This window comes from Neolamprologus multifasciatus, chromosome 3 (assembly GCF_963576455.1).
Source record: "Neolamprologus multifasciatus chromosome 3, fNeoMul1.2, whole genome shotgun sequence".
Taxonomy (NCBI): Eukaryota; Metazoa; Chordata; class Actinopteri; order Cichliformes; family Cichlidae; genus Neolamprologus; species Neolamprologus multifasciatus.
The window spans coordinates 36,500,512-36,515,042 of NC_140441.1; the positions used below are offsets into that span (position 1 = coordinate 36,500,512).

At 37.6% G+C, this 14,531-nt stretch overlaps 1 long non-coding RNA gene across 1 annotated transcript; it reads right to left on the minus strand.

Annotated features, from left to right (window-relative positions):
• Positions 1 to 7,271: 7,271 nt before the first annotated feature.
• LOC146522918 (uncharacterized) lies at positions 7,272 to 11,538 on the minus strand. The gene is made up of 3 exons (XR_014873459.1): positions 11,248 to 11,538; positions 10,150 to 10,245; positions 7,272 to 9,599 (listed from the first exon to the last, which is right to left on the minus strand). It is a non-coding gene; the product is annotated as an uncharacterized LOC146522918 (long non-coding RNA).
• Positions 11,539 to 14,531: the final 2,993 nt, after the last annotated feature.

Sequence of the window (14,531 nt, forward strand, 5' to 3'; positions counted from 1 at the left end):
TGATGGTTTTTATCTTGACCTACAGAAAGCTTTTCATACAGTAGATCATTTCAGTTATTCAGGAAACTAGAGAGATATGGAATAAGAAGTTTAGCCTATTCCTGGTTAGAAAATGGACAACTGTGTTGTTTATACAGATGATACAAATTTATTGTGTTCTGGACATAAAATGTAAAGGATCTCTTGTATGCAATTGAAAATGGAAAGATGTGGTTTGATATCAATAAATTGACCCTTAATTTCAAGGAGACTGAATTCATGCTTTTTGTGAGTAGAAAAGAACATGAATGAATATGAATATTTCTACATAATTTACTTCAACTTCTGCTAGCAACACTACTGAGGTGACTATAGCTCAGGAGGTGGAGCAGGTCATCTACTCCATCTTAGCCTTCAGCTCCTGTCAAGTTAAACTGATTTTAAAACTGATGAAAATAGCCACCGGTGTATAAGGACCTCGGCCCAGCAGCCAGAAATCCACCCAGGCAAAGCAGCAGCTCGGCAATCTCTAAATTAAAGCAGGACATCACTTACACTGAACAGCTGACCTCAGCAGGAATATCCTCCCACCTTGCTTCATATCTAGGGTTAGGGTCACACCCTAATAAGTAACGGCAAGTGGTGGCGGAGTCCACTACAAGCTTCTCCGCAGGAATAAAACAATATTTTCTTCCTACAGGGGTACAAATAACTTTAAACCTCTACCAAATTACCAAAACGCAAGCGTAACATTTTCTGTGACTTACCGCTCCAATAGAAGGCTATGGGACCCACATACAGCTGTCATAGAAAAGTAAAAGATGCCAAATAGCACAGCTTATATGAGGCATTCGCACAGCTCCAGGTTCACACAAGAGATAGACTAATTACCTGCATCCATGCTTATTAAAGGAAAAAACCCAACTTTGTTGCTGTTGTTCTAAAGAAATAAACAATACAAAGAAATATTTTTTAAATTGCAGTTTTCTTGGTGTGAACCTCAAAGGGTTAATGCTTGAAGCGGTTAGTCTCTAAGGATGTAAGCTGTATGGAGTACTGCACATGTAGCTTTGAATTATTCTTGATGAGGTATTCCTCATAGACTGTTTTAACCTGAGTATTTAGTAAAAACCCAGTAAAATAAATAAATAAATAAACAAACACAGAGTCAGTTAAAAAAAAAAAAATCAGTGGAAAAATTAAACATAACTTTTAACTTAAGCTGCCAAATGGCTGTAATTGGTTTCAGCACATAAATATTGGGCTTTGCTATTTGAATCCATAGTTAATGATTAATGAGGGGTTACTGCAGTGGAGGCTTTTAAAAAAATAAAACAAATTGGTTTTACTGTCCTTACAGACGTGGCAAGAGACAGAAAACATGCTGCTGTTTGCACATATTCAGTCCAGTTTACTGAAGAACACCTCAGGCTGTCAGGTTGAAACAATCGGTCGTGGTTTTGTAACATAAACACTGGACCTCCTCTCAGCGTCCCCGCTCTATCTGCTATTCCCAAACAGAGAGACTCAAGTTTCTCCGTGACTGCAGCTGCCAGTTAAAGCTGACGTCACAGCCCAATTTAACAGCATTATGCTAGTAATTAGAATCAAACATGTGATAAAGGAGAGCCCTTGATGACAAATATGCATCATGAGAACTGCTGATAATGAATGAAAAAATCTTTAGGAAAAGTTATCTGAGGAGAATTTTTATTTTAGTCTGGCCCCAGTCCCATCTGTCCCATCTCATGAAGAAGGCGGGTGTTTAACCTATGCTGCAGCGAGACACCGGGTGGCGATATAGATTGGCTTCATTCTTTGGGAGCTATTAGGTCATCTACGTTTTTTTACAGTCACTGGTGCACATGAAGAGAATTTCATCTGAGTCGGTTGTAGAGGAATGGCGGACTGTAGCCACCCTACAAAAAGAGCAAACTCTCACAAAATCATGATGACACTATACAACAAAGCAAAAAAAAAAATGTATGACAGATGAAAACTACATGACAAAGTACTTCATTATAACAGTGACATGAAAAAAATGGCACAGATTACAAATTATGTGAATGACCATTTATGTTAAAAATGAGTGCTACACATCCCACTTGGCCTATCAGTGTCCTCTGGCTGCCTCCGAGGTCCCACAGGCTACCCCAACCCAATAGGAATTCTTCTACAGCCTGGTGGCTCCCTTCACCTCCGGTGTCCAAATGGTTCAGCAGTTACCACCACAAAAGGGCACCAACCATCTTACAGCCACAGCTCAATGCAGCTTCAGTGATGAAGGTGCTGAACATGGTCCATTCAGTCTCAATGTCCCCAGTCTCGTACAGACTCCTGTCAAAGCTCTGCCGTAGGTGAGAGTTGAAGATGCCTCTACTAAGTATTCCCAACACACCATCATTATACATTTAGGTCTGTCCAGTGTCCTCCCACGCTGCCCGATTTATCTCACCCCAGGTGGGGATCTTTTGACAACTTAGCACCTCTCATCACTCGAGTGTCCAGAACATACGGTCGGATATCTGATGATATGTTTACAAAACCGATCAACATGTGACCTAGGGTGTCCTGGTGTTTAAATATGCTTTTGTACCTTATTGTACCATAACTAGTGCAGAGACAACACCCCCCCCCCCCCCCCCCCCGAAAACATGAACTGTAAAAAATAAACATAAGGCACTAGAATAGCTATGAACACAGGGATTCTGTTCATTCAATCTAAACCCCAAATTATTCTACAATACATTTGTATACACACTAGAGAAACTAAAGGCAAGCAGTGATTGGAGATATTGCATGACTAAAATTACTGCCATTGTGTGTAGTTAAATTGCAATATCATCTCTCATGTGGTCATTTCAATGATAGGATGAATGAATTCATAAATTGGTAAACAAACAGACACATTTACTACATTTCATGAACACCAAACGTTCTACAAAGAGAACAAATTTGTAGCTAAAACATGATCAAGTGAGTGTTGTACTAAGCAGGGCCAGATATACAGTGGTGGCATGTGCCACCCTAAATTAACTTCTTTCCACCCTTGGTGCCTCCCCACTTTTGCATGTGAGTATTTCATTTATTTAAATAAGCTAGCATTAACACTTTGAGCCTAGCCAAATTTAACACTGAATATAAATTCTAAAACTGAATATATTTCATATATATTGCAAAGCTGAATATACAGTACTCTCATGCTCATTAATTTGACTATGTTTCCATCATTTTTGTTCTTTGCTGACTATGAAGAAAAGTTTTATTATTTATTTATTTGTATTTATTATTATTATTTTATTTATTTGTTTTAACAGTCTGTTTTTTTTGCACAGTAAGTGTTTTCCCTGACAGGTGCAACTATATATTTTTATAGGCAAATTGAGAGTGACTACCAGTATAGTTTAATGTGCAGTTGTACCTAATCAAGTGGCCCATGTATGTAGAAGTTTTTGTCTGTAATTGTAGTTTTTACCAAAACATCTAGAATACATCCTACTTATCACTGCATGTGTTGAAATTATGACTAAATCCATCTTTTAAACTTTTCTTCTGTAGACATAGCAAATCATCTAAAAATATATAAGGTTGATTTCAATAAAAAAATGAGCATACACAAAGTAAAATTAAATGCAATGTTCATACTGTATAAACCACTGGATACATGAAGTTTACAGGTAGCAAAATTCACAACATGAAAGTTTTGGTTGTGATATTATTTTCACTCTTTGTGAAATGTTTCTTTGTTCTCTATTATTTTAATAGTCTGTATCTCTTTTTGCACTGAGTCCAGTGAAGACTGAGCGCTTCTGACCAAGGGCAATTTTAGCACATTTTAAACACCCTCAAAGATTTCTTACTTTTTTGACAATATTTGCTCTTTGTGTGACACACTGCTAAAAATATAAAAAGCATGCAGTACCTGGTTGAGCCGTAACATTTTAACAACAAATGTATAGAACCCCCCCCCCCCTCCCAAAATGTTTTTTTCCAGCTCCCCCCTGCTCTGGCTCTAGCGCTGTTGCTGCCAGAGCGATTAATGATGGGATTTCCGGCTCTTTTTAGAGAACCGGCTCTTTCGGCTCCCAACCGGCTCTTCAGGTTGTTTTGTTGCTTTAATTAATTTATTATTAACAATAATATAAAATTATGCACAAAAGGAATTACTAATGTAAAAACAAGTGTTTGTTTTTTTTACATAGGTTTATATATAAATATTTACAGTGGCCCCTAGAGACAAAGCACGTACAAACTCCAAAACACATTTCTAGCGTTAACTGAACTTCCAAAACAGAGCTACCTAGATCACTTAAATTACACATTTGAAAGCATGAAAGCATATGTGTATTGTTTGTGTATTTATACACAAGCACTAATATATATTCAAATAATTTAAACAAATGTTCATTTACCTGTTACTACCACACACCAAATCCGGTCGTTGGTACTTGCTGGCTTGTGTAGCCACTAGATAATAAAAGCTCAACACTGCGCCGAGCATCCTGGAGCACTTCTGTTGTGTTTTGTACGTGTTTTGGAGTTTGTACGTGCTTTCTCTCTAGGGGCCACCGTAAATATACTTTTATTTATTCACTCCACATAAAATGTAATAAATAAATCATATAATACAAAATCCATCTATTCACAGTCCAACTTTTAACTATTTAAATTTTCAGCTCTTTCCTTTTAAACAAATTTAAAGTGAAACAACACAAAACACTGCAAACCACAACACAATTAAATATAAATTATAACATGAAAACAAAAAGAAGATGCACATTATCTGTCATATGGGCCTGCATGAATAAACTTTCTGAATCCTTTATCATCTGCAACTGAAAATAGTTGTGGATGATTACTACACCTTTCTAATGTGACGTTGTTGTCCCTCTCCTGCTCTGTTCCCGTGCTACTGCGAGTGTAACTACCGCCCCTCCCACCTCATCCCAGCGCAAAGCACAAGGCTCGCATGCGGAAGGAAAGCGGAAGCGAGAGAGAGGGTGAGAGAAAGAAAGAAAAAAAAACACCCACGGCTCGCGTCGTCCGCTGAGACGCAGCAGAGTGGAGGTGAAAGTGCCTGGCTTAAAACAGGACATATTAGCTGCATTTAACCTCAGTTACTCTTTAGGTAGGAGTCAGACCATGTTTCTTTTTAGCTGAAAAACATTGCACCAGGTAACCTGCAGGGTTGAAAACGTGTTTTCCGATGATGTTTGCTACCCTACAATCCGTCCTAAAATCAGTGACATTTGACTGCCCTGTTGCTCCCATTGAAATGTATACAGCCTATTTAAAATCTAAAATTTAAAACTGTCCGTAGCCTGCTGTTGGTTACCACTGTCCTGTTTGAAATGGATACTAACTAGTAGGGGTGCAACGATACACAAAATTCACGGTTCGGTTCGGTTCGATACTTTGGTGTCACGGTTCGATATTTTTTCGATACAAAAAAAAAAAGTTCATGCCTTTTTAATTTGTCATTTATTAAATTTTCACGGCACATTCTGCACCATATCTCTGTGCGTTCATCATTTGTTTGAAGCCAGCTCACCTCCTGCAACCACTTTTCCGAGAATACGTGCTTCTTTTGTGGTTCGGACTCCTTCTGACATTTCTTTGGAGGCGGAGGAACATCACAGTAATTGCTTAAAGGAGCTTAAGCAATTACGACATCTTTAAGAGTTCTAAACAAATGTCTGTCCTCCTCCTGAAAATCTTATGTAGGCAAACACGTGTTGCAACTTCTTATCTTGTGCGCGTTTTTTATTTTGACAGCGAATACGCACCTGCGGACCACTTATGTGCAGCCCTGGTTATTTAGCTTGTCATATTGCAGCCACAGAAATTCTTTTGTCCATGAAACCATAAAATGGTTTCATGGACAAAAGAAAGTGCATGAAACTGCACTTTCTTTTTGCCTTATAGTCTGATTTGTCATAACTTTTCTGTTTTGTTGTAAGCTTTTCTTTGGCTGTCACTTCTTCACCCTGACCTGTCTTATTTGGCTCAGCAGAACTAAAATATATATCCTGCTGCTTTGACACACGCACTCACGTAACGCTCAGCGATTCTCTGCGCGATCAACCTCTCACATGTTTAAGCTGCGGGAGATTTCACTTGTCATGTTTGCATAGTAAGCTAACGATTGATAAGACGATGTCAGAGGAATTGGTGCGCAAATTATCATCACTCACCAATCAGTGCTGTCGCTCTCTATACACAGTTCACGCGATTGCAAAGTGAAAGCAAAAAACAAGCGCAAATTCAAACGCGATTTCAATATGTCACATATTGACAGTGGCTCACCGATGCCAATGACATAATTACCCAGCTACATTTCCGAAAGAATGCAAAAGCATTGACATAGATTTTTCCTTCCTACGATAGGCCGACGGGCAGGGCAGAGAGATTTTGGTAGCCCGACTGGAAAAATCGCTAGCGATTTTGCGAGCCCTGTATCTGATTGAGGAATCACTCATCTTTGGAAAAGAGAGTTTATTACAGAGGAATGGCTCTTTCCAAAATAAAAGCTATACTATACGCTTCTTCTGGGCTATATTCTCAGCAGCATATTAAACATATCAGGTCTCCATAAGGAGAATCATGTGCTAACGGCTGTCTAAATGACTCAGGTAAAGTTTGTAGCATGCCTGCTTGTTGTTTTTCTCTGCTTCCACTTGTCTTTGCACTAGGATGATGTCGGCATAAATGTGCAGTCATATTCGTTGTGTTCCCACTAGTGCTGTCAGCGTAAATCTCATTGAAATGAGGTTAACGCCACAACACGGCAAATCTCCGTTAACGAGCTACCGCGGATCGCCCCGTGCGTGGGGCTGGATGGCCAACACGTTAACGAGCTAACTGCGCTAACACACTAGTTCCCACCAATGTAATTGAGCATTGCGTGGCACATCCAACATACTGTTTTACTTTAGTCCATGACAGCTTACCTTCAGGGTCATACTTCAAATGAAAACCAAAATAGTTCCAAACGCCAGATCTGAATGAGGGTGGGGAAGGTTCAATTTGCCATGTTGCAAGGAGAGCTTAACTTCTGTCTGGCTAGCTTGCGCTGCGCTCAGTGGATCTGTGTTCGACTACTCCGCCTAGGCTGCACTGTCGAGCGCAGATCCACTGAGCGCTCAACACAGACAGCACCGCCAGAAGGAAAGTTGATAAAATAAATTAAAAATGTTGTATTGTTCGATACATATGCGTACCGAACCGAAAGCACTGTATCGAACGGTTCAATATCGATACGAGTATCGTTGCACCCCTACTAACTAGCTAACTGACTGGATGCCCATAAACCTTATAACCCCTGGTGTGTGTGTGTGTGTGTGTGTGTGTGTGTGTGTGTGTGTATGTGTGTGTAGAGAGACAGCCAGGTTCATAATGGATATAAGGAAGTTTTTCCAAAAAAAGGAGCCACATTCAGGTAAAAGTGTGAAGTCAAATGATCTGTCTCTCAAGAATAATGTTGGATCAGTGTTTCAATATTTATATCTTTTATTAGATGTACATGTGGTTTGGTTATTTGCCTTTTGGTTGAAAGTACACTGAGAGAGGACTTTTTGTTAGTGATCTTAATAGTATTTTTTTCATATTAATGTAATTTTTCATCGATTTGAATACAGTCTATTTGTGTATGATTGTCAGTCCAAAGAGGGAGAGAGGAAAGAGGGGAACGTGAGGAGAAAGTACAAGGTCAGGAAGAACCAGGTAAGAAAACAGACAGGGAAAAGTGACAGGCAAAACAGAAACTGACAAAGAGAAAAAACCTGATTTTACTCACACAATCTGGAAGTTGTGTCCTTCCTATATTAAAGCTGCTATGCAGAATCTGCTAAGCAAACTGGGTTGAAACATTTTTGAGCCTCTTTAACAACATTCCAACATAACATTATCATTGATTGGGGAGATTACAATTAATGATATATTTTTATGTGGTTCAGCAACAACTCTACTAAAACTTATCACTGCCGCAGTACGTACATCACATTTGCACAGAAAATGCCAAACAGAGCACTGGTGGAGTGAGGAGCTGTAAAGAGAAGCAGAGTGCTCTGTTTATATTCTAAAAATGTTTTAAGCTTGTTTCAAAGATTCTGTACTGCAGCTTTAAATGTTTTCCAAAAGCACACATACACTTACCTTATCAGTGTTTCTCAAACTTTTTACAGTGTGTACCACCTGAGAAAATGTCAGTTCTCCCATGTACCACTATGAAAGCATGAAACTCACAAATCTTACAACACAAAATTAGTATCTGCAGCAAAGATTTTTTCATACATTGTATACATTATACCACAAGCAAAGTTGCCTCCATTTTTATAGTTTTTTATTAATATTTTGTAATAATTTATTCGTGATAATTTATTCTGCTTTGGGAGTGCTTTTTATTTATCGGTATTATACTGTTTACTTTTTACTCACTATTAGCATCATTCATTATTCCCCCCCCCCCCCCCCCCCCCGGTCTAAAATAGACCACAGTTAGTTTTAAAACACTAGAATAACCCATAAGAACCTTAAAAAAGTAGATGTTAATAATCATGCCCAAGTTCGATCTTTATGTCAAAAGAATGGAATGTCCACAAAATTAACTTTAATCGCAAAAAAAGACACTTTATTAAGCAATTTAGAAACAACAAATGAAACAGCTCAATCAGTTAATAAAATTCACATTCAAAATGTAAGAGTTTAAAGAAAAGTTAAAAAAAATGTATCTCTAGTGGGTATAAAAAAAAATCAACTATGTGAACCAGAGTCTTCCAGTCTTCTGCTCACTTTGACAATGCCCCCAGGGCAACTGCGAATAATCATTAACTGCAGAGGTTTTTATGAATCCTCTGATACGAACAACATCCGATGTTAACAATCATCGCCCCCCCATTTTATGCATAACTGCATTTCATGATTTCTTATAATCTCAAACAGAAATTTATTATTCCCCTTGCGTCATTCAATGCATTTTTTTTTCATTTCTGAGAACTTATTTTATCTTTGTCTCTTTTTAACACCCGTTATTGAACTTTAGTTCAACTTTAGTGTTTATCAATCACAACACAAATTACTTCTTCCCATTGTTATACATAATCAAATCAAAAACCTTCCTATTTCTGTGTATCTGTGCCTGCTGTTTAGGCTAAATCCTAACACACATACAAGCTTTTGTCTGAGCCGAGGGATCTCAGTCTTATTGATCATATGTAATGTGAGGAACATCTGATCTGGTCTATTTGATGAAACATGTCATGCAAGCAGAAGTGACCATTTTCACCACAGTGCTCATTAGTTATAGAAAAGCAGGTTATACATACTACACAATTTCATGAATATCTTTAAACAGAACATTTTTTTAAGCATAAACAAAAAATCGGTTGACTACAACATTCAAGGAGATTTTTGTCAAAAGAGATATAAGAAAGATATAAGAAAGACAGATATAACAAGTGTGCTAAAAGATATTAAAAACAGTATGAATGAAAAATCTTTAGTATCCAAAAGAGAAAAGATCAAACCCTTTTATTCAGTTTTTTGAAGCAGATCACTGCAGGCCATTGCGAGCTTAAAAAAGGGTTTGCCACAAGAGTCTAAGATTTGCTCGTTCGTTGCACCTACACACACACACACACACACACACACACACACACACACAGACAGTCAAAAGTCATGCATGGACAGTTTGTAGTAGCTTGTTATTTTAGATAAACAGAAAGCTTAAAAATAATCATTCATAGCACAATTAAAATGAGAGATTTATCTGAAAGGCTAAAAATGTCAAATTTAGCCAAAAGGTGAATATTACTTTGCAACAAAGAAGCCGATGTATTTTAGTTTGTACAGGTTCTAAAAAAGGTCAAATTCACTGTGTTGCAGGTTAGCACAGTTGGATACTTTTTAGAAGTTACCTTATAATAATCACAAAATAACTTAGTGATTTTGTTTTGATGTATTTTTGTCATATTAGTGATGTTGGTAAAATATGAATATGTATTATTTTGTGTATTTGATATCATGGCATATAATCCTGTAATTCTTTTGCACGTTTTTTTTTTCCTTTTTAGCTTGTTTAATTCTACTTATAACAAAGTAGTTAACATGCACACATTTAGCACACAACAACGGCAACAACAAAAAATCTCCCTAATGCAAGAATAAACTTACCACATTTCCGGGCAATTACATAGAAGATTATCACGGCCACAACGGCAGCAATGGCAGTGCCAGCAATGATGGCAAGGCGTGTGTTAGCTTGAGAACCTGAAAAATATATGTAAGAAGTGGCTTGAAAATAAACTTTTTACTTAAATACAATTAATCTGATTACGTATAAATTTTCTATGTAATTTTGTAGCAAAAGTACAATGTCAAATATTATACTTCATGGAATCGGATCAAATGAAACCCAATATTCTGGTTTCTGTTTAAATATTTACTTTACTGGAATACATTCCTTAATAATTATTTGAATAAATAAATATTGCAATTACTATTTTTATTTAGCCTCGATATATAAATAATGTGGTTTCCCAACTTGGTTACTTAAACTTCCTGCTGGTTTTGGATCACCAACTGAAACACTTACATCTGTTTAATGTCAGCTGGGATCACACTGAAAGTAAAATAATATTTTTTTCACAAAAAGAAGAATTTGTTGTCATAACTGCTCTATTAATATTCAAAAATAAAAATACCACAATTAGAGTAAATTTAGACTTGTTGACATGTTTCTTGGAGCTGTTGAAACAATGTGAGAAATGTTTAACTACTAAAATCCTTTTCTCACGCTCATCTGTTGTTGAACTACTTGTAGTCTAACACTATAACTAAATAAGGTTAGATGTTAGTGGGGAATTAGTTTTCTCCAAAGGTTATCTCAGCCTTCATTCTGTTCTGTGGCTGTAGCTCAGGCGGTAGAGCAGGTCATCTACTGATTGGAAGGTTGGTGGTTCAATTCCTGGCTTCCCCTAGGCTGAATGCCAAATGGGCATGAGGAAGATACTAACTCCAAATTGCTCTCCGATGCATCCATCGGTGTATGAATACGTAAGGATAATAGTCAGGAAAGCACTTAGAAAAAATGTTCTTGTGCGAACGCACACACCATTTCCCATTTACAACCCCTGCTGAGTGCTTTACACTGCTGCCCCTGGGACTTCGACCCAGATAACTGGTAAAACATGGATAAATGTTATTTTTATTCATTTTTAAAAACATTTTTAAATTTAATTATACAAATTGAGTTCAATAAAATGCTCTTACTGGTACTTCCATCCACCGCTGAAGTATTGATGATTAGAGCCTTGACAGCTTGAGCCTTGACAGCTGGAGCCTTGACAGCAGAAGCACTGACAGCAGAAGTACTGACGGCTGTAGCACTGACGGCTGTAGCACTGACAGCTGTAGCAGTGACGGCTGTAGCACTGACAGATGGAGCTGCTGAAATATTGAGAGAAATATCAAGGTACTGATCCACAATTCTAAATATTTTGGTTAAATATTTTTTACTTGTTGCGGACCCTAGGTCCATTTAAACATTTACTTTATATTGCGCACATTTTAAAGATGTGTAATTCCCTTGGATATACAAAATCTTTGATGTTTACACTAGAAAAAAACATACATTGTTCAGTGTTACAGCTGTAAAAACTGTTGGATAGTAAGCATACATACCTGCTGAGGCTGAATAAGTGAGAAGCAAAAGCAACAATCCCACTAAAGTCTCCATTGTGCTGAATGAAATCAGGATGCTGACAAATGGCTAAATTCTCGATTGACTAGCGTTGTCTTTGAGCTGCTGTTAGGGTGATGAACTGTTACTGAAAATTGACAAGTATATTTCCTCTTTTGCTTTGGGCAATAATTCCCTAGCTTTCACATTGCTTTGTACCTTCTTCCTCATTTTATAGTGTGTCTGTTTGAATTAGATGCATTTATTAGATCATATATGCACACACGAATGAATATCAGTACAGTAAGAAGAGTATAAAATTGTGAGTGAATGAATCAATGCAGCCTAACAGTCGCCTCAAAACCCTTTTATATTGTACCGTAAAGGCTCTGAAATAATACAAAGAAACCCCAACAATCCAATGACCCTCTATGAGCAGTTCTGAATTCAATTCTGGATTTAACAGGGAGCCAATGAAGAGAAGACACTATGGAAAATATGCTCTCCCTTTTAGAATTGTCCCCATCCCCAGATCCCCAGCCAACCCCAGCCCCAGACAAGGTGCAGGAAACAGGGGTGCAAGAAGGGGGGGGGGGGGGGATGACGACGACAAAGTCACCTTACTTTAAACCTTACTTTCATGCCCAAAGTCACTTAAATGAGCTTTAATCTTCACCCTGATTCTCAGTCGGACTTGCAACAGGTTGTCTTGCCCATGCACATAGATGACTCTTCAGGCCTTGAAATGTTGAAGTTCAAATTCAAATTTTATTTGTCACACACATAATCATACACAGTACAATATGCAGTGAAATGCTTATTGCTGTGCAATGCCCAACCATTAAATTACACTACAGAAATTTTCAAGATTTACAAAATTACAAATTTTACATTTAGAAATTTAGAGAAAATTACAAAAAAATTGAAGTTAAACAAGAAAGGGTCTAACAGATGTAAACAATAAATAAATAATTTAACCTAAGAATTAAAGACTAAACTAAGAGTTAGATGTAAAGATAAAAAATAGGATGTCCAAATAAACAATTTAAGAAAGAAATTATAAGAAGTGTGCAAATAAGTGTGCGTGTGGTGCTGTGGTGTATGAGAGTCCAGTCATGGCCTACACCTGCTTCAGGGCCGACTAGCCTGGGGAAAGAAGCTCCTCTTCATTCTCTCAGTTCTGGTCTTAAGGGAGCAGAAGCTCAGCAGGGGGCTTAAAACACAGCCCTGAGGCACCCCAGTGTGGAGTGAGATGGAGGGGGACATGTTTTCCCACCCTGACTGATTGGGGTCTGTGAAGAAGATAAGGATCCACTGACACAGTGATGAGCTGAGTCATAGATCCTTCAACTTGGTCAAAAGATTTGAGGGAATTATTGTGTTGAATGCTGAACTGTAGTCCACTTACAGCATGTAAATGGACTACAGTGTCTAGGGGACTCAGGGATGTGTGGAGCAGGTGAGCTATGGCATCATCTGTGGAACGATTACTTCGGTATGCAAACTGTAGTGGGTAAATGGTGGCAAGAAATGAAGTTCTTCCAGAAAACGATGATTGGAGGAAGGAGCTGGTTCTTATGGGGATCACGCTGATGTGTTTACTGTGACCATTTAAGGCTATTGCCTTAAATGGTTGAGGCCATTGCTCTAACACTAGTTAGAGTCCACAGTTTGAGCTGCTTAGAACTTTATTTCTGAAGAGCACATTAGCTTACTAAAAACAGTAGCTAGCTAATACTGCCAGATGTATTCAAAATCCTGAACTACAACTGGCAGTGAGGAAACAAAAAAACCAACAACAATTTTTTTTTAATTTTTTTATTTCCATGTTCATTTTCATGTCTGTCAAGAGCAAGACAGGAAAGAAAAGAGAAAAAAAATTCTAATAATATTTTTTTTTATGCAAAGATGATCAGACAGTCAAGTAAGCATGTTACCTGCAACAGGTGGTCAGGCTGCCCATAGGTGCACACTCGGAGGTTCAGCTCTACATTTCCTTGCAGAGTCCCTTCATATTCTTAATATATCCATGATATATCCATGCTCTGTTAGCTAATATAGGAGCTAATCCTATCATTAATTCCAAAGCTAATTCATTTGTCAATATAATAGCTAATCTGTGAGCTAAAAGGAAAGGGATTAGATGACCTTCCATCATCACAATTTTAGATGTCAGAAATAAATTTGATAATTGTTCAATACATTTACATAGAAGAACGGCAGCACTGAGGAAACAGCACTACAAATTAAAGCAAAACATTAATGGAGATGAACTTTTTTCCTTTACATATCAGTTTATGGATGTTTTATTAATGACAGAAATATTATTTTATCTAGTTGATTTAAAGGAATGTATGTCACTTTTATTTATGTAGCAAATACTTAAAGCACTTATTAAGATAAAGGGTAACTGACCCAAAACACTTTCTAGTTGATGTAGAGGGAACAATAACCTCAATCTAAATCCTGAACAGTTAATCATGAACTACAGGTTCATCTTCAGCTTCAGAAACATTTTTGTGCTCAACTGAAAACTCATCATGTGCTTTCATTTTTGATGACATGCACACACACACACACACACCGGTGTGGGTTACGCCAGTGGTTTTGAATACAGGCCCCAAAAGTAGATGCTGAGAGAGGTACTAGCAGTTTCAACAAAAAACAAAAACAAACATGAAAACTATGAAATACAACGATACCTATCACAAAGACTAAGACAACTATAGCGAGTACAACAAATGATCTGACAATGAACAGAGGAAGACCGGGGATTAAATACACACAGGAAGTGGTCAGAGGAAGTGAGAACACATGAGGAAACAGCTGACTGAAATAAAACATAATGGCTGTGTCCCAATTAAGAGATCTAAGG